This window comes from Mesocricetus auratus, unplaced genomic scaffold (assembly GCF_017639785.1).
Source record: "Mesocricetus auratus isolate SY011 unplaced genomic scaffold, BCM_Maur_2.0 Super-Scaffold_100037, whole genome shotgun sequence".
Classification (NCBI taxonomy): Eukaryota; Metazoa; Chordata; class Mammalia; order Rodentia; family Cricetidae; genus Mesocricetus; species Mesocricetus auratus.
Window position 1 is genome coordinate 10,011,707 of NW_024429215.1, and position 18,127 is coordinate 10,029,833.

Sequence of the window (18,127 nt, forward strand, 5' to 3'; positions counted from 1 at the left end):
AGCCTTGTAGGGAAAGGTAAGTCTGTGAGTGAAGGTGCTATGTCAGGGAGCAATAACTAAAGCATGAAACAGGTTAACAGACTCAAAAAAATCAGAATTACACAAATCACAAAATCAAATATTTTTTCTCCTGTCTTTTATTCTGTGTCCCGGTGCCTTCTAAATCTCATAGTGCAAAGCTGTCTTCTATTGCAGAAACCACGGCGGCCTCATTGACTTGGCCTCCCATCCTGGGCCTGTGCGCTCTTCCCAAACCGATAGACACGCCTGAGCACACAATACCGAGAGTCTTCTAAAGACTGGATCTGAATCGGGGGACAGCAATTAGGGAACAGAGAGCGGTGACCAGTCTTCTGCATCCTGGGACAGCTCCTCCTACTCTTGTCCGACGAGGACTACATATCCCAGTTGCCATTGCGGAGAACCGCACGACCACCTCCGGTAGAAACCGGAAGTCAGTGTCGCTGCCGCCCCTGAGACCCGGGAGTCTCGGGTGGAGTTGTTGGTGAGTTCGGGGTGAGGCTAGACCTGATCTGGGAAGGCTGCCGGAGTGGTGTTCAGGTCGGCGCGAGGGTGGTCTGGCATCCGTGGGTCTGACACGCGTGTGGTGTGAGAGTGGGAACGGGGGACTGACCGGAAACGGGAGGCGAGGTGGGCGGGGCACTGTGGGACCCTGTCCCTGGGAAGTGGGAGAGGCCGGGTTCAGAGCCAGGGAATGATGCTCCCAGGGGCCTCCTGTTTTCTGGCTGCCACGAATGCCCCTCAGTAAGTGTCTAAGGCTGATATTTTTAACACTGTTGGACAGTTGATCCAGATGGGTAAGTAACATCAAGAGTTCAGACTCACAAACCCCCGCTCTATGAATTTGTTTTTTAATGACAGAATTCTAATATCATGTACATCATAAGGATTAAATAGACTCATACGTACTTGCCGTGGTCCCTGCCACATTCGGTTCATTTTTATTATAATAATCTTTTGAGAAGCCCGTGGGATCTGTATTAAAGAAGTCAGAATCAGGCGCTGAAGAGATGTATCGGCAGTTAAGGGCACTTGCTACTCATGCAGAAGACCCAGGTTCAATTCCCAGCGCTCACATGGTGGCTCCCAACCATCTGTAACTTCACTTCTGGGAGCTCCAATGTCCTCTTCAGACAACCTTGGGCTCCTGCACACATGTGGTGCACATACACGCACTCAGGTTCACATACATACACATAGAGTGAAATAAATAAACACTTTAAAAAAGGAAGTCCAGAATTAATTCAGCTACTTTCCCCTTCATAATTAAAGGTACACATCAGAGCATGTAACAAGGGACTTCATCAAAACTTATTTTTCAAAGAGCAAATTGAGAGCTGGGTCTCGTGACAATTCTCTGACATCCTCAAGGGCTGTTCCTTTGGGGAACACGGCTTCTGCAGGAATTTACCTCATCAAACCTTGACTAGTTTCACAGGGAAGTATGTTTTTTTGGTGTCTACTTGAATAAAGAGTACTGGGGTCAGGCACACTAGTGTGGTGACTATTTTTCATTACTTATAGGCTGTTGGATTTGTGAAGAAGTCTTCCCAGAGGTTTGACATGTAAAATGGTGATGTTACTCCCTACTTTCTTTGACAGATAATGGAGATTTAAAAAGTATTAAGCTGGGTGGTGGTGGTGGTGGTGGTGGTGGTGGTGGTGGTGGTTGTGGTGGTGGCGCACGCCTTTAATTCTGGCACTCAGGAGGCAGAGGCAGGAGGAGCTCGGTGAGTTCGAGGCCAGCCTGGCCTACAAGAGCTAGTTCTAGGACAGATAGGGCTACACAGAGAGGCCCTCTCTCAAAAAAAAAAACAATAAAACAAAACAAATAAAAAAGTATTAAAGGGACTGGAGAGATGGCTCAGAGTTTAAAAGCACTGGCTGCTTTTCTAGAGGTCCTGAGTTCAGTTCCCAGCAACGACATGGCAGCTCACAACCATTTATATTTTCAGTTCCAGGGATCTTATGTCTTCTTCTGTCTCCTCAGGCACCATGCATGCACGCAGTACACATATGTGCAGGAAGCCACCATACACATAAAATAAAAATAAATGTTATCTTTTTAGTTGTGAAGCTAGCCTTTAACGGCTGAGCTATCCCTCCAGTCCAATAAAAAAATAAATCTTAAAAGCAGAAAGATAATTAATCCAGTCTTTCTGGAGCCACGGAGTTGGCATTTAGGCTTACAGCAAATTAGCCCAAATATCTACTTTTCCACACTAATGATTGCTATTTTTGCAGTGACTATCTGGACTACCATTTTTAGTAAACTAAGAGTCTAGAAAGAGGCAACGAAGATACAGTAATTAATTCCTGCTACTGAAGATATGTTACTAAGAGGTTCCTTCACGGGCTGGAGAGGTGGCTCAGTTAAGAGCACTGGATGCTCTTCCAGAGGACCTGAGTTCAATTCCCAGCAACCACATGGTGACTCACAACAGTCTGTAACTCCAGTCCCAGGGAATCCAATGCCCTTTTCTGGCCTTCGTGGACCAGGCATTCATGTGGTACGCAGACATGTAGCCAAAATACATAGAAAGTATTTTTAAAAATCAGAAAACAAATACTAAGTGTGCAACACACCCTATCCATCTCTGTTAATGAATGGGTTTGGCTGGGGGAAATGTTGCAAGATTGGTTGGTTGTGTTCAACTTGTGTTTGTTTGTTTCTCTGTCTGTCTCTCTCTGTGTTGTAGGTGTGTTTCTGAGTTGTATTTTTGCAACTTGGGTCTCCACAACTTATTTCTCATCCCTCAGTTGTATGCTTTCAAGGTGAAGTCCTTCTACAAATGAAGATCCAGGAAGGAGTGAAAGGGGCAGGAAGGAATCGAGTTGGTTAAAGCCGTATCCCTGGTGAGTGAGCTAATATTCCCTCTCACTGAAGTGAAGTCTTAAGGGTTTGGTGATGTTCGTTTCCCTTTGAAAGTTACTTAAGACTAGAAGCTTGGGACTTGTTTCCTATTTCCTCTGTTACTCACGAATGATGGAGCCATGGGGATGGACTCAACAATCCACTAATTGCCCCCTCATCTGAGAAAGACGGTACCTAAACCAGCTCTTTGTGTTCAGTCCTCTCATGGGCCTCGGAAGGTAGAAGAATCATCTCTGGGGGAACTCTGAGAGTGATAGTCTATTAGAAATATGGCGAGGCACCAAGCATTTATATAGCAGGGTCAGTGCTTCCGGAAGAGGAAACTCACTGTGGGGTAGTGGGGAAGGGCCACTGATCAACTATATGATACAGTGGTGAATTAGAAAATAATGTCCCGGGCTGGAGAGGTGGCTCAGGGGTTAAGAACACTAGTTGGTCTTCCAGAGGTCCTGAATTCAATTCCCAGCAACCACATGGCGCCTCATAACCATCTGTAATGAGATCTGGTGTCCTCTTCCTACCTGCAGGCATGCATGCAGGCAGAACACTGTATACATAATAAATAAAAAAAAATTTAAAAAATGTCCCTTCCTCTAAGCTAGTGTAGGTCAAGACAGTCCATACAATGTGGCATGAAGTCTGTATTAGTTTCTTTTTGTTGCTGTGATAAAATACCAAAAAGCAACTTATGGAAGAAAGGGTTTATTTTGGCTGATGGTTCTAGAGGAGCGAGTCCATCATGGCAGGGAGGCGTGGGAGAAAGAGGCAAGAGCAGGGCACTGAAGTGGCGCGTGCCAGCCGCACATAGGGAGTGCACAGAGTGCGCCGGAAATGGCGCGTGCCAGCCGCACATAGGGAGTGCACAGAGGGCGCCGGAAGTGGCGCGTGCCAGCCGCACATAGGGAGTGCACAGAGGGTGCCGGAAATGGCACAAGGCTGCACACTTTCAACGCTTGTCCCCCGCGAAATGCACTTCCTTTAGAAGGCTCTACTCCTAGCCGGGCGTTGGTGGCGCACGCCTTTAATCCCAGCACTCGGGAGGCAGAGGCAGGCGGATCTCTGTGAGTTCGAGGCTGGGCTAGACCGACAGCCTCCAAAACAATACAGAGAAACCCTGTCTCGTAAAAAACCAAAAAAAAAAAAACCAAAAAAAAAACTCCATCAACTAGGGGGTCAGGGTTCATTCATTTTATTTTGTCTCCTGGCGTCCTTGGTGAGGGATCTTTGTGAAGGATATAGCAGCTCAGTTAGACTCACTGCTGAGGGGGAAAGTGCTAGAAAGGACTTGGGTTCCCTGGGCTGTATCTGGAATGAAGTATTTTTCCATTTCAAAAGTATGTACAGCATAAGCAGGCAGCACCGTATAGTGCGTATCTCACCTAGGTCACTCAGTTTGGTGCAGTTTCTTGCACACATTCTTCTTATTTGTTTATTTTTTATTTTTTGACACAGGGTTCCTCTGTGTAGCCCTGGCTCTCATGGAACTTGCTCTGCCGACCAGGGTGGCCCCGCACTTACAGAGATCCTCCTGCCTCTGCCTCCAGAGTGCTGGGATTAAAAGGGGGTGAGCCCACAGACCTGAGCTAAGACTTTGCTTGTGTTGTTTTAGGGCTTAGTGACTTTCACAGATGAGTATGGACGGCTGAGTCTTGCCCGGAGGAGTTTGTACGAAGGCGATGCTGGGCGACTGCAGGAACTTGGTGGCCGTGGGTAAGGGTAGCACTGGCACTTACTGTGACTCAGTATCTCCTCAGGCCTTTTCCGTCTTCCAGCACTGTCCCCCTTCAAGACTGCTGGTTCTCAACCTTCAGGTCACATGACCTCTTAGTGGAGGATCTAATGAGCCTTTCACGGGGTTGCCTTAGAGCATCGGAAAGCACGGGTATTTTACATTAAGATTCATAACAGTGGCAAAATTACACTTAGGAAGTAGCAACGAAGACAGTTTGATGGCTGGGGTGGGGGTTACCACAACATGAGGAACTATGTGACAGGGGTCGCAGCGTCAGGAAGGTTGAGAGCCGCTGGCTGATTCAGACCAACCGTAGCTCTTGCTTACAAACTTCACTGCCGACTTTCACATCTTACATACAGGTCTTTGCATTTTTAAGCCAGATGTGGTCCCGTTACTGCAGCGAGAGAAGGAGCCGTGGGTGATAGACAGGTGTCCGGAGGTCCGTGCCCAGGTGAGCGCATGATTATAGCTGGAGAAGTTACACTTGAGAGTTTCTTCTCTTTGCTGCTTGTGGGGAGATTCCTCTTAGATTCTCCCAGATTGATGTCGGCCGTTGTAGCGGTTTCTTCTCCACTGGTGTAACCTACCACATTTACCTTTATGTAGTTCCTACACATACCAAAGTTTGTTTGTTAACTTGTGTCCATCGATGTTTTCGTAGTTCCCATCAGAGGGCGAGCGAGGAGGCAGTATTCTTCCCCGGTTTCTATTTCACTTCCTGCTTGGGTTCTTGTCCCGATTTCCCTCAGTGGTAGACTGTGACCGGGAAGTATAAGCAGAAATAAATTCTTTTCCCTCCTAAGTTGCATTTGGTTGGAGTGTTTTATCACAGCAATAGAAAAACAGGATAAGTAAGCATCTAATCCAAGCCAAAATAAGTTGTAAATAATCATTGGCATTTCCAGAGATCAAAGTAGGAGTGAATGGGTTGGAAATCTAGAGCTCTAATAAAATTCAATGTGTATGTCTTTAAGAAAAGGAATAAAACATAAACAGGACAAATAAGAGAAAATATGTAAAGCCACAAACATAAAGGACTTAAAAGAATCACATGAAAGCCAGGCGGTGTCAGCACACACATTTAATCTCAGAGCTTGGGAGGTAGAGTTCGAGGCCAGCCTGGTCTACATAGTGAGTGCCAGGACAGGCTCCAGAGCTACACAGAGAAACCCTGTCTCGAAAAACTACAATAACAAAAGAGAATCATATGAAGGTCTAGGGCGTGGGTTAACCTATTCAAGGCCAATGATCCCCCAATGACCCCCCATCCAAATAAATGAAGTAGAGCAACATGAATCTGTTTTCCTCAGCTCTCTGTCATGAATCTGAAAATCGAGTTGATTGGGTGGTATTTTAGGAGAACACAGAGGTGTAGATGAACATGACTGATAATATAAGAGATAGGACAAAAAGCAGTACAGAAAGTTGTTTATGAACTGCCACCCCAAAAAGAGAAAAAGTCACAGTCTCGTTTCACCAGTCAATCCATAGAACCTTTAAGGAAAAATATCCTGCACATTATTATTTACGCTGAAATTTGGGGTAAGTAGTAAGAAAGAAAGTTATAGTCAGAGAGACTTGTTGCTCCTGCAGGGGACCTGAGTTAGGTTCCCAGCGTCCATTTGGTGGCGCACACTAACTCCAGTTCTGATGTACTCTTCTGGCCTCTTCAGGTACCAGGCACACATGGGGTACATATATGTATGTGCAGAGAAGACACTCATACACATAAAGGTTCAAAAAACATTTTTAAGTAAAATGAAAAGGAGAGCTTCTAAAATAGTTGTTCAGGAATACAGCTTGTTATTTGATAACAGTTTACCAAAACCACCAAAAATGTAAGTTGCAGAAAAATTCCACCTACAAATATTGGTACAAAGAAAAGACTGTATATAATATTGACATTACGGCCAGTGGTGGTTTATTCCTGGTATGCATGGATGGTTGTGGCATCTCATTTTATTTAAGAAATAGTAAAAAACACAGACCTCTTCTGGGCTTCAATAATCACTTGATGTGCAGGGTTCCTTCCTAGCATTTATTAAAGGAAATGTCTGTCAATATCTTTCAGACCAGGAGTACATGTGGCTGACTAAAGAATTATGTCTAAATCAGGATATTTATTCATGTATTTATTGTTTTTTTTTTTTAAGACAGGGTTTCTCTGTGTAACAGTCCTGCTGTTCTGGAACTCACTTTGTAGAGCAGGCTGGCCTTGAACTCACAGAGATCCGCCTGCCTCTGCCTTTGGAATGATGGGATTAAAGGCAAGTGCCACCACTGCCTGGAACATTATGAAGGGAAAATTTCCTACACAATAATTGTGAAAATACTTACAAAGTATGCTCTGCAATGTTCCCCATTAGGTAAAAACTGGAAATATAAAAAGTTGTTTGAAGCCTGGCAGTGGTGGCACACTCCTTTAATCCCAGCACTCGGGAGGCAGAGGCAGGCGGATCTCTGAGTTCGAGACCAGCCTAGTCTACAATCGCTAATTCCAGGAGAGCCTCCAAAGCCACAGAGAAACTCTGCCTTGAAAAATCAAAAAACTTGTTTGAAATCGAGTCAGTCAGAAAACATATTTTAGACATGAGACGATCACTCATATACATACCTTTATTGTGAAAAGAAACCACTACCAAGTCTGGGACAGATTTCCATATGGATTCATTATCTTATCTAACAGATATTTTCCCCCCATGGAGGAGGGAATATACACTTTTGGTACAGAAAAGAAAGTACATTCAATTATGAAAAAATACAAACAAGACCTTGGAGAAAAACAGATAAAACGTAACGACTTTTAGAAAAACGTTTAACAAAATAGCAATCCTAACTCCTCAGCAGAGAATTCATACCGGGGAGGAACCCTGTGAATGTACTGAGTGTGGGAAAGCCTTCAGCCAGAGTGCCCATCTCGCTCAGCATCAGAGAATACACTCAGGTGAAAAGTCCTGTGAATGTGCTGGTTATGGGAGGGCATTCAGTCAGAACACTCATCCAACACCAGAGAATTCGTACTGGGGAGAAGCATTACCAATGTAAGCAGTGCAGTACAGTCTTCAGCCAGCTGGCACACCTACCTCCACATCTGGTCCATACTGGAGAGAAACCTCACGAATGTAAATGCTGAAGAGCCGTCAGGCATCCCTTTCTCATTCCCATGCCCCAAGCCCTATTTTCAGTCTTTGAAATGCCTTTTTTCAGTCCATGCTGTATCATGATAGTGCAAGACACAGCTGTGTTTCTGTGATAATGTGAAACTGTCGTTCACCTTGTGCCTCAAGTGCTTTTTAGCACTATACCCAGTTTTATCTGTTAAAAACATGTGACCGTGTTTCATTTCCATTTAAAATACTTTCTTTGAAAAAGAGACACATTTTAAAGGCTTACTACACGATGCTGGGTGTATACCTAGTGCTAAATGAATGTTAGCTATCTGTTGAAGTACACATTTTCTTGGATTGCTGTGGTGGCGCACGCCTTTAATCCCAGCACTCGGGAGGCAGAGGCAGGCGGATCTCTGTGAGTCTGAGGCCAGCCTGGCGTACAGAGAGAGTTCCAGGAGAGCCAGGGCTACATGGAGAAACCGTGTCTGGAAAAAACAAAATTAAAGAAACAAAAAGGAAGGCAGGATGTATTTTTTATATTTTGGATTTATGTGTATGATTGTTGAGATCTAATTCACATACCATGTAATTTCATATAAGCCCCTGCTCACCATACACTCTGTGTTGCTATCAAATGTGAAAAGGAGCATAGGGCTCCACTTAGCAAGCGTGCAATTCAGGGTGGAGACGGCTCATCGGTTAAGAGCAGTGGCTGCTCTTCTAAAGGTCCTGAGTTCAATTCCCAGCACCCACACGGAGGCTCACAATCATCTCTAGTGGGTTCCAGTGCCCTCTTCTGTCATAAAGAAGTACATGCAGATAGGACACTCATACATAAAATAAATAAATCTTGAAATTTTTTTAAAGAGTGTGCATGCAATTCAGTGGCTCTTAGTGTATTCACAAGAGCTGTGCAACCATTTCTACAGTCAATTTAAGAATATTTTCATCTAGAGCCGGGCGCTGGTGGCACACGCCTTTAATCCCAGCACTCGGGAGGCAGAGGCAGGCGGATCTCTGTGAGTTCGAGGCCAGCCTGGTCTACAAGAGCTAGTTCCAGGACAGCCTCCAAAAGCCCCGGAGAAACCCTGCCTCGAAAATCAAAAAAAAAAAAAAAAAAAAAAAAAAAAAAAGAATATTTTCATCTAAGTAGTACCTTGTCCTGGCAGTTATCCAAGAGTGGGTAAGTTTCATTTGCATTTTGGGTGTGTGTGCGTGTGCGTGTGTGTGATGTGTATGTATGAATGAGTATGTGCATGCATAAAAATGTATGTGTGACACAACAGTGTGGAAAGTGGGAGGGTAACTCTCCTGAGTTGCTCTACTGCCACTTTGTGAGATCTGGGCATCTACCTCAGGTTAGTCAGGCCTTAAGACACCCTAACCTGTTGAGTCGTCTCACCAGCCCGAGTCATCTCTGGTGTCGACGGTGTTACTTAGTGTGCGGGGAGTGTCCAGGTTTCCTCGGCTGAATGTCAGATTTTCCCATTGCAGTAGGGAAGAGATGGGCTGACCAGACATCACTGGGACACTTCCCTCTCTAGAAAGACAGATTGGTGCTTTCACACTAGTGAGAGCCTTAAATGCTGAAGAGCAAGGAAAACTGACGGTGCTGCATCTGTGAGTAAAGGAAGCATTACAGGCAGCCCAGACGATAACACTGGTTCCTTGTAATTGATGTGACCACCAGATAATAGTGTCCGGTAGACAAAGACGAGACTGAAGACAGCACATGTAACAATGTAGTCTGTGATATCCAAAGGAACATTTCAGGGCTGGGATGAAGACAGCACATGTAACAATGCTGGTTTTATATATACAACTATGTTATCCATTTGAATCAGCATTCTTCACAAAGTGTACAAAGGTATGTGGGATAGCTTTTATCAACTTGATACAATCTTGAATCTCCTGGGAGGACGTTATCAATGAGGAGCTGTCATACACAGGCCAGCCTGGGGGACTGATCGCATTAATTGATGTGGAAATTCCTAGCCACCGTGGGCAGCACCATTTTCTGAGCTTGGGTCCTACCTGCTTAAATCTGGAGAAAGTGAACGGGACAGTAGGGATGTTTGCTGTCAGTCTTGCCTGCTCTTGTCTGTGGATGTGACGTGTCTTTTAAGTTCCTGTCACCTTGGGATTCTTGCTATTATTCTGTGATTCCTGGTGGTGTGACCCAGAGAGTCTGTGGCCTAGAGTTAATATCCTGAGTAATATTTTAATAAGTGTCCCTAACCGTGATAGTACTTGGAGAATTGCTGCAATTGTTAAAAGCTTGCAGGAGGAAGCAGAATACAGTGCTACCAACGTCAGCTGTGTGGAGGTATGGGGTACAGGAGGACTTTAAACACCTCATGGCCAGAGACCCATTGTGTGGAGAAGATGTGACAAGCCGTGCACATTTGAAAATTGGTTGGAGAAGAAGTAAGAGGAAGAAGATTCTGAGCGAGTTCTGTTTGACCCTCCTGCCCGTCCAGTTCCTCATTCTGGAGATGAGAAAGTAGTGGCCCTCAGCCGTTTGATTGATGGGTCAGTCAGGAGAAGGAAGTGCTTCAATGGACGGTGAGATGGCTCAGCAGGTAAAGACACTTCGCTGCCAGTCTTGGCGACTTGAGTTCAATCCCTAGGACCCACATAGTGGAAGAAGAGAACCAACCCTCAAGCTGCCCTCTTCAATACAAGTAAAAAAATAATTCAAAAGCGTTAATGCTGCATTACAAGTGGGTTCTGCTCTCTGGGGGCATTTAAGACGAGGGTTCCTTGTATCTTTGCTGCTGGAGCACTCCTCAGGGCCACTCCTGGTGATCCGATCCAATCCTGTTCATTCAGGAATGTATTCCTTCATTCATCAGCTTTCAGTGTGTGGGTGGATTTTTATTGCAGTGACTTCTTAAAGAGCCTGCACAACTCAAAACGCACATAACTCAAAACTAATTCTGACAGAAAATAGTGGGTCTGTGTCTTCTCATCAGGGGCAGTGCAAATGATAACAAAGTCACTTTACAAAATAGTTTTGGTTATCTTTTAAAGCATAGCTACCTGAAGCATTTTTTAAATTAAAAAGCATACCACTCAAGCTCCTGTTTTCAAATGTTGGTAGTAATGTGTAGTCATGATGTACCTCTATAAATTAACCACCACATCTCTGTCTCTTTTTTTGAACACATAGGTCTGTATTGTATGTGTGCATGTTTGACTGCATGGATGCATATATGTGTAAAGGTTCACGTGTGTGAAGGACCGAGGTTGGTGTTAGATCTCCCTCAAGCACTCTCCACCTTTGTGTAGCAAGGCAGGGTCTCAGACTGAACCCAGAGCTCACACCACTGGGAATTCAGGCAGGCTCCCATGTCACTTGGCATTCACGTGGGTGCTGGGAATCTGAATAACAGTCCTCACACTTGCGTGGGGAGTTCTTTGCATATCGAGCCGCTCCCTTAACTCCCAGAAACGGCACCTTTCCTGTGACCCCACCGCATAAAAACAAAAAACCCCACTAAACTCATGAGGGCACTTTCCACCCCCATGACACTTAAGGTAATCGGCAGCCTCAACATGGGTCTTCCTCCTCTGTTTCCCTTTCCGCATGTTCTCTAAGGAAATATTTAGAATCTGTTAACAAATCTTACTGAGGGTGTAGCAAGGCCCTGCCGTCCTGAGAACTAAAGGTGTTTCTTTGAAGTGACTGCAGTTTTTGTCTTAATTAGCTTCTGTCCCACGCTCTCCACGGTCCCCAGTGAGCTGTGTTTCCAAGCAACAGAAGGGGTTTCTCCTGTACAGGTAGTGACTTAAGGTTTCTGAATGGGCGGATAAGGAAGCCTCTCTGTAATACTGTATAAAATCAGCACCAAAGTCAGGCCGTGCCGTTGAGGTTAGGGCCAGTTCCGGGCGCCATGAGTCAGCACCGCGGACAGCGCACGGCTTTAGCAAGCGGTTTAGTTCCTCGCGCACGGCTCTGTGCTTCAGCACCGCGGACGGCGCACAGCCCTAACAGCAGCCGTTTGATCTCGTGCTTGTCTGTGGGTCAGCACCCGGGACAGCGTCCTTTAACCCTCGAGCCTGCTCGAGAACAGAACCGCGGACAGCTCCTCCAAAGGGTTTTAGTTTGTTCCACACTAGAGGACAGCAACGGTTCAGTGGGAGCTGACTTTTGCCTCCCACTTCCCGAAAGCGTTAGAACCAGGGGCACCTGCAAATAGTTCAGCAGAGCAGACAGCGCATATTCCACTGGATTAGCACTGCAGGCTGATCCAAGGGGACTTCCATCACCAAAGGCCATTTTTGCAGCATTTTTTTTTTTGAGCACCCTCCTGAGCTTACTCTCCCAATCACCCAGTTGTAGAGTTTCTGGTTGGAGATATTTGCACCCTCCCAGGATGACTGGACCATACCCACAGAAGTTCAGCTGTATGTTTATGCCACAGAAGGAAATTTCCCTGCAAACAAAACAAAAACCCCGATGTCACTGAACGCACTACCCAGCACTCAGTTGCTCAGGCTCACAGCCCAGATATTCCTAGATTCGTCCCTTGTGTTTATACCCCAGAACCACATGCCTGCCAGACCTCTCTCGGCTCCATGGTGTATCCTGAATATATCCACATCTGTCATCTCCATGACCACTGTATCTCAGGCCTCCAGAACTGAAGCAAGCAAATAAATAAATAAATAAACGTCTTAGAGTTTCTACTGCTGTGAAGAGACACCATGGCCACAGCATCTCTTTTAAAGTAAGCCTTTAAGTGGGGCTGGCTCACAGACTTAGAGGTTTAGTCCACTATAGTCATGGCAGGAAGCATGGTGGTACACAGACAGTCTTGGTGCTAGAGAAGGAGCCTAGAGTTCTCCATCTGGATTGACAGGCAGTAGGGAGAGGAGAGACAGAGACAGATGCACAGAGAGAGCTGGGGCCTGGTTTGAGCATCTGAAACCTCAAAGCCTTCCCGAGTGGCATACTTCCTCCAACAAGGCCACACCTCCAAATGCCCCTCCCTAAGCATTCAAATATGTAAGCATAGGGACCAATCTTATTCACGTCACCACACTTCTGAAAAGGTTTTAGGAAAACGAATTAATATAAAATAAGAATGCTAAGTAAGTTAGAAATGGTGACACCCGACTGTAATCCCCAGCTTTTGGGAGGTGAAGGCAGGACGGTAGTTCAAGTTCACCTTCGGTTTATAGCAAGTTCGAGGCCAGCTTGGGCTAGATGAGGCCTTGTCTCAGGAGAAACCAAAATGAAAAATAAGTGGAATAAGTAGTATTATGGTGTTACATGGCTCCTCCCTCTACACCTACACAGGCATACATACACCACACATCCAAAGAAAAAAATTAAAATAGTGATAACTTGATGGAAACTTGTTTGCTTGTTAATTAATTTAGAGAGAGAGGGGGTAGTGTGTGTGTGTGTACACACGCGTGTGCGCACATGTGCCATGGTGCATGTATGGAGGTCAAGGATTTTTTTTATCCTGTGTGTCCTGGGGATCGAACTTGGGTTTTAACAGCAATCTCCTTTTTCCCACTGAGCCATCTCGCTGGCCCCTGATGAAGTGCTTTATCAAGCACTCACTCTGCATGAGAAATGAGTACTAATTCATTTAACCCTCCAAGGCAGGAACTATTCTTGTCCCCAGTTTTTTTTTCAGGCAAAGAAACTGAAGTCCAGCTATTGATAAAAAGATGTATTTATTATGTATACAGTGTTCTGTCTGCATGGATGCCTGCAGGCCGGAAGAGGGCACCAGATCTCCCTACAGATGGTTGTGAGCCACCATGTGGTTGCTGGGATTTGAACTCAAGAACCTTTGGAAAAACAGTCAGTGCTCTTAACCTCTGAGCCATCTCTCCAGCCCTAGCCAATACTTAAGTTTTCCACTAGTACATGCTTGGATCTGCATCCGGGGACCCAGCGTGTCAGCTCCTCATGACGTCGCGAACTGCTCTCCTCCCCTTGCCGGTCCTTATGCTAACCTCTTGACACTAAAGGAGATGTGAGAACTGAATGGAGTGTTTCGCTTTGCAATTCAGTTCTCTTCAGGTCACATTCGAGCTGTCCGTGGAATGGCTTGGGGACTTACCTCCTAATTTTCAAAACACAGAGTGTCTCCCAACAATGATAGAACAATCAATGTAAGTAATATTGGTAAAATTGCCGTGTAGTTTAAAAAATATTGACTAATTTTGACCTTTTGACAATTTCGTACGTGTATACAATATAGTCTACTACTCTCTCCCCTTGCCCTCTCTTACCTCCTTCCTGTGCCTATCAAACCTTACCCCATGCCCAGCAGTTACCAGGCTCATGACTTTTGGTTCGGTTTTGTGACCCATTATTTTACAAGGGCACTGTCCTCTGCTGCCTGGGAGGGGCAGTCATCAGGGGCACACATCAGAAGGCAATGAATGACTTCCTAGTCTCTGAATGGGAGCGGTAGCGACCTGCAGATTGAGAAACCACTTATCTGGAACATATTAATTTGTGGGCGTGTCTGTGGGGACTGTCTTCACTGTTAACTGACTCAGGAGGGCCCGATTCACTGTGAACAGGGGATCCTGGGCTGTATAAGTAAGCTAGCACGCAGTACTGTGACATAACTTCATTTCTCCTTAACTGGGCATGGGGGGGCGCGCCCCATTTTGGCCAGACCCTCGGGGCCTACACTGCATCCGGTCTCCTGCAACCACACCACAGGCCCGCGGTCTCTGTGGCCTCTCCAATCTGTCTCCAGTTCTTTCAAACGCAGGCTCCCGGAGGAGGAGGAAGAGAGAAGGCCACCTCCTTCTCTTCCCCACACCTCCCACCTCCCACCCGCAGCCTCCGCGTCTGCGCAGCGGCTGTCCTTGCCGCTCCGGCTCTGCAGTGCCTGGCAGAGTCTGGTTGGGGAGGGTGAGTCCTTAGAGGGACCCCCGCGGGCGGGACGGGGGCTGGAGATTGGGCTGGGGGCGTGGGCAGTGATCCGGGGAGGCGCATTCGTGTGTGACTGTGCATGCGTGTCCATGCGTGGGTCCGGGGTGGGCGGGTTCGCAGCACAGCTGCTCTTGGTCTGGGGTCTGGGAAGGGGGCGTCCCGAAAGCCACGTGGAAGGAGACGGCGGGAAAGGAGGCGGGGGTCTAACCAGGTTGGGTCCGTTTTTATTTACTGCTAAACCTGATCTGCTTATCCGTTGCCTGCACATCGCACACGAATTTCAGCAGCCAGGGAGAAGGGACCCTGCAGGGAGCTTGCACTCAGGTGGCTGTGTTCCCTGGTAGATGTGTGCACGTGCTCATCATCTCCCGGGGGCTGGGGGAGGGTCCTCGGTCTCCGTGTTGGGCTGGTTGCACCTGGGGACCTGGCCGCGTGTGCACCTGAGCACATGTGCGTTGTGTCTGCCCTGGGCTCGGTGGGGTGTATCCTGCAACAGGCCAGGGGCATAGGTTGTGAAGTCCCACAGGTGCCGGGGTTTAAGGGGCAGCCCGACTCTCCTGAGCTCTGAGGCTGCGATGGCGATGCTTGCCCATCTGTGCAATGGAGCCATAACCGTAACTACTCCGCAGGGCTTGAAAATCATATTCATCTCAGGAAAAAGCGCCTCTGTTACTTACTGTAATAATCATCATCATCATCACTATTATTATGAAGATCACTGCCTCTTATCCTTTCTCGCTTCAGCGGGTGATACATCTTCTAACTCACCATGAGCCTCAGGGAGTGTGAGATGTAAATCCCCTGGGTCCTGCTTCCCTCCCTCTTCCCTTTCATTCACTGAACCTGAACCTGCTGGGTCTTCTAATCCCTCCCCCAGGTTTCTCCCTGTGTCACCGACTCCTGCCCTTCCTTCCTTCCTTCCTTCCTTCCTTCCTTCCTTCCTTCCTTCCTTCCTTCCTTCCTTCCTTCCTTCCTTCCTCCCTCTCTCCCTCCTTCCCTCCTTCCTTCTTTAAATTTACATTGTCTTGTGTGGGACACAGAGTCCAGAGGACAAATTGTGGGAGCTGATTCTCCTGGGAATTGAACTCGTGGTCAGGCTTGGCAGCAAGTGCTTTTTACCCACTGAGCTCTCCCCACCCCAAACCTGTGTTTTCTTCTCTAGCTCCCTGCTTCTCAGCCTAAATCTGCGATTAATCCTGCTTCATATTGAAAGTAAAGCAATAAAGAAAACCCAATTCTGAGGATGCTCCAACACTTTCCCATACACAGACACAGACACACACACGCACGCACACACACGCACGCACGCAGGCACGCACGCACGCACGCACACAGGCACAGTTTTGTATCTCAGCCCTGACCCGATCCCTCTGCCTCTGCCTCCTGAGTGCTGGGGTTGCAAAGGAGCATCCTGGTGGCTGGTTCATGCAGGGCTGAGTGCTAGGCAAGCAGTCTACCGCCCAGCTACATCCTTAGCCCATTGTCTGTCCATGCTGAAGTCTTGTCTTTTCACAATGCCCCCCTACAGCATACACCCCAGCCCTTACGGTCTACCCTAGGTCTGACATCGCTGTTTGGCTCATGGGGTGTCGCCTTTTTAAACATTTGAAATTGTGGACATTTTAAATGACAGACCCTGTCTCAGAAATAAATAAAAAGGAAAGGAAAGGAGACCAAAATAGAGGTAATATTAGGTGACAGGAAAGGAGGGAATGTAGGCAAAAGGACATGAGTAAGGAAGATGGTACAAAACTACTTTTTTTCACTTTCTGGTTTTTTAACCTTTTCCATAGTTAAAAAATTATTTATTTATTTATTTATATCTAACCCATGGTGGATAAGTGAATTCAGCTTTCTGGGTACTGAAGTAGTAAAAAACCATAGCATAAGTAACTAACCAGCTAGCTGTGAGTAGTAAGTGCAAAACCCTTACTTAAATGAAGCCAAAAGCTTCCGGATAGCCAGTTTCTATACAGACGAACTTCACTGAGATGTACAGAGTTGGGGGCTGGGCACGAGTTTGAGTGGATTCCTTAAACCAGCTGCATGTTTTTATTTGTGAACAGTTAATTAGAATAAACCAAATTTATTTAAATATTTTAAAAGTGCAAAAGGCGTCATCTGAAATATAATTTTCCAGTCTCCTAAGAAATCAAAAGTGGGGCTGGAGAGATGGCTCAGCAGTTAAGAGCACTGGCTGCTCTCCCAGAGGACCTGAGTTCAATTCCCAGTGCCTACATGGCAGCTCACAACTGTCTAACTCAAGTTCCAGGGGACCCGACACACAGACACACGTGAGGGCAAAATACCAATGCACATGAAATAAAAATAAATAATTTTTTAAAAATCGAAAGGGACAGCCACACGTCCTGTGTGTTGGCCAGGCTGAAGGGGCAAGGCAACTCCTCCCAAAAGGACACTTGAACCGATCTTTGCAAAGATACGACCCTGGGTGCTCTATTGTTTCTGTGCAGTGGCTGGCTCTTTTCTTTGTGATGCAGAAGCAGTCCTCTGGATTTGCGTTTTGTCGTTCAGTTGCAGAAGTGAGAGCCATAGGGAGGTTCTTGCTTGACCATAGGGAGGTTCTTGCTTGCCCCAGTCCCAGCCTTACTGTCCTCCGCACTGTCGTGATCTGCTGCTCGGTTTGGTCCTGCCCGCTCACCTCCAGGATATCAGTAGCTATCGAGGGGGACGTTCAGTTCATCCATAGGCTCTCAGGGCTCTGCAGGGGCCTGATCCGAAGTTCTGTTGAGAATTATTGTGAAACATCCCATCCAGTCAAACACCCATGGCTGGCAAGTCGTTTTGGGGGGGGTGACATTTAAATTAAGGTTAGCCTTGAAGGCAGGGTGGTGCTTCAAGCCGGCCGTGCCAGGAGAAGGAACGTATCGCTTACACTCCATTCGGCAGGTTTTCTGTCCCTGCAGACATCTCAAAATGCCTCTGCGGGTGGCTGCTGTTATCTCAGCGTCTTTCAGGGATGAGCAAGCTGGAGCTCAGAGAGGTTTCGTGTCCCAGGAAACAGTAAGTGCCAGGGCAGAGCTTACATTCAAGGGCACACTGTTAGCTCAATGCTTGCTTTACCTGCTACCGGTTCTAACCCATCCCTTCACATGTTTAATTATAAACATGTACAATGTGTATTTGTGTACATGCATACATACATGTGTAGGCACATACAGTTTATACACATGCAAATCCATATTTAAGCTAATCCACACCTATCTCCACTGTGTAAGCGAATGATAATTTATTTACTCATCTTGTTGACAGACATCTACGTTGTAATGCTTTGTTGTCTCAACTGGTCTCAAGCCTCAGATCCTATCTGGGCCAGCAGAATGCTGACATTGCAGATGCTCTTGACCTCACCCAGAGGTTGTCAGTATTTGCTTTTGAGTCAGGGTCTCGTGCAGCTCAGGCTGTTGTACTGAACTCACCATGTAGTCGGATTTACTTATCCTCCTCTT

At 46.5% G+C, this 18,127-nt stretch overlaps 1 protein-coding gene across 6 annotated transcripts in view; it reads left to right on the forward strand.

The window, feature by feature from the left end:
• The first annotated feature begins 310 nt into the window (after nucleotides 1-310).
• Nucleotides 311-18,127, forward strand: part of Smim17 (small integral membrane protein 17) — a 32,835-nt gene continuing 15,018 nt past the window's right edge. The window contains exons 1-3 of one of the 6 annotated variants that reach the window (XM_013124959.3): nucleotides 311-505; nucleotides 2,721-2,877; nucleotides 4,506-5,082. The gene's annotated coding sequence lies outside the window, so the exon portion shown is untranslated. Of the gene's footprint in view, nucleotides 506-603; nucleotides 819-1,881; nucleotides 2,532-2,720; nucleotides 2,878-4,505; nucleotides 5,434-14,444; nucleotides 14,637-18,127 lie in introns of those variants that run through there. The other 5 variants (XR_005872500.1, XR_005872501.1, XR_005872502.1 and 2 more) reach the window with 5 other exon arrangements.